Consider the following 2802-nt stretch of genomic DNA (forward strand, 5'->3'; position numbering starts at 1 on the left):
GGAGAAAGACCTGGCTGGCACCCCTTGACCGTTTAAGAATACAAACCATAAAAGGGATAAAGAGAAACTGTCACAATATGCACAATTTACACACACAATATATGTATATACATACACGCACTATACATACACACACAATATACACACGTACATAGATATATCCACACACATACACATACAATATATGTATCTATCACACACACACACACACACACACACACACCTTTATTTTCTGGATGAATGATTAAAACGAGGATCAGTGTTCCCCAAACCGTCCAAGAGGACGTCCTCATGCGTCAAACATCAGAGACATCGGTGTAACCTACATCCTGGTCCTGGTCTCTTTTTGGGGGTTTCTGTTGTCAGAAAGTCCGGGACAGCAATCAGCTGCCTCGTGCATGTTAAATGATAGATACAGGGGCTCAAATATGCTTACACCCCCCACCCTCCCCCCAAGTTAAAGTTTCTGTCCTCCCCCGGGACCCCTTTAGATGGTTTAACCCCCCCCCCCCCCCCCCCCCCCCCCCCCCCCCCCCATACGTTGACCCTGCCCAGAGAGAAGAAACCAGATCATATTCCCATTTAACCAGCAGACAGCATTGAGTTTAACCTGATGAATCCATCTTTAACATGTTAGTTGGCGACTGATTTAATCAACAACTAATTGAATAATCGATGCGGCTGTGATTAAATCCCCGGGGGACATTTTGAATTGTCCAATTTTTAAGAAAAGAAGACACAGGAGGAACGAAGACATACAGCAAATCATCAGAGTTTATTTCCTGCACATTTAATAGCAAATAAAAGTCTAAGCTGGTCTCTAGAAATGAAGCCCTGTTATTATAGAAAAAACAAAAACAACCCTAAGATCAGCTGAGCCGGGTGTGTGTCCCCGTTTGGACCGAGCGCTTCCTGTCTGAGAAACATCGAGACTTAGAAAGGTTCCCGTCCACACGTCTGTCTCCCAGAAACACACAGCAAGAAGACTCAAGACTCTGCAGGACTGGGACTCGGAAAGCACAAGTCCTGCAGGGTAGAGGGAGTCTGTCTCCCCCTAGTGGTAAAAGACAAACAGTGCACAACCCCCCCCACCCTCCCGCCCCCCCAAATCTGACACTCAAATAAATTAGCTCAGTAATTTTTGCCGTCAGACAGTATTTACACCAGTGTTTCAGCCAGTTAGACGGCTTTAATTTTCACAAATCCAAAATAAAAAAACAAGAAAAATAAAAAAAAAACAGACTCAAATTCAACAGAGGAGACGTCCCTCTTCATCTGGTGGACCGCCGTGGGACATCAACTCAGGGAGTCAACGGGGTGGGGGGGGGAGAGAGAGACAGACAGACAGAGAGACACAGAGAGAGAGAGAAAAAGAGAGAGAGAGCGAGAGAGCGAGAGATGTGTTCACATGGCGAGACCACGGGGGGGGGCTTTATCTCCACTCTGCTTACTTCCTGTCACGTACTTCCTGTCCACAGACCTGGGAGACCTTTAATGTCCATCATGACTTTGCCCAAGTACACGCCGACTTATTGGACCCTCATGCTGTTCTTTCGGTCAAATTTGACCCGTTTTCAGGTGTTTAAAAAATAAAATAATTCAAAAAAAAAAAAAAAAGGGCCATTGAAAGAAGCCCTGAAAATGACAACATTAAAAATGTCAAAAAACGGGACGTAAATGTTGGAAAGCGCGATCGCTTTGAAAAAAAAAAAGAATTGAGCATCCCCGCCCTTTCATACCACCAACTACGGTGTAAACTCCCGCGGCATCACAAGGCGATGTAAGTCACTGGAGGCCAAACAGCAATTAACACTAAAACGTCAGCATGCGTCTCGATAACAGGAAGTGGCGTGTCATGGGATCAGGTTTCCCTGTCCCGCCCCCCCGAGCGGCGTGCAGCGGCTTTGAGTCGAGTTCGAGAGTCTCTTGTTTATCGGCTCCAGGTGCAGGCGTGTCCTTGCGAGCTCGTTCCAGGTTTATTTTGATGTTTTGGACACTTTCTTGTGCTGCCTTTCACCCCCAAATATGAAGTAAACATGATGTTTGTGCTGCAGATGTGCGAGATCCTGCACAAGTGGCCCAAAGAGTCTGAGAGACGTGTCACGTTATCGAGATTATAAAACCGGCGGACGGCACCGAGTCGTCGCAGACGTTTTGACGAGGTGCTGCAGGAGTGTGTGAAGCAGTGAGAGAGAGAGAGAGAGAGAGAGACACCAGGGACAGGCTGTCCTTTTAGGGTGTGGACAGGGAAACAAGTGAAAAAGAAGCAGGAGAGCAGAGAGACTGCAAATTGGGCATTAGGGGCATTTGTGACTCTCGCCAGATTACAGCTGCAACTAAACCATCATCAGTCCATCTGCAAAATTAATCATTTGGACTAAAAAAAAAAAAAAAAAAGGTAGAAAAATGACAAATGTCCATCACAAGGTTGCTTCTTCAGACCGCTGATTCTGCCCGAGCATCAGCTCCGAAGTCAAAGAAATCCGTTCACTGTCGTACGAGACGAATAAAAAGAAAGAAGATTTTAGAGACTAAATCCAGATGTTTGGGGTGTTTTTTTTTTTCACTGACTTTCACACCAGAGTGGGAAGAAATGATCAGGCCTGACGTTGTCTCACTCAACGCCTCCACAAACCTGCAGAATGACAGCAAACCAACAACCTTTAGGAGGAAAACGTCCTCACGGGCCTCTTAAACCCAACACACCGGTTTCAGGATGATGTCGGTGTGTGTGTGTGTGTGTGTGTGTGTGTGTGTGTGTGTGTGTGTGTGTGTGTGAGAAACAGTTTTTAAGATGAAAGT

The sequence above is a fragment of the Etheostoma cragini genome, chromosome 22, assembly GCF_013103735.1.
Source record: "Etheostoma cragini isolate CJK2018 chromosome 22, CSU_Ecrag_1.0, whole genome shotgun sequence".
In the NCBI taxonomy this organism is placed as follows: Eukaryota; Metazoa; Chordata; class Actinopteri; order Perciformes; family Percidae; genus Etheostoma; species Etheostoma cragini.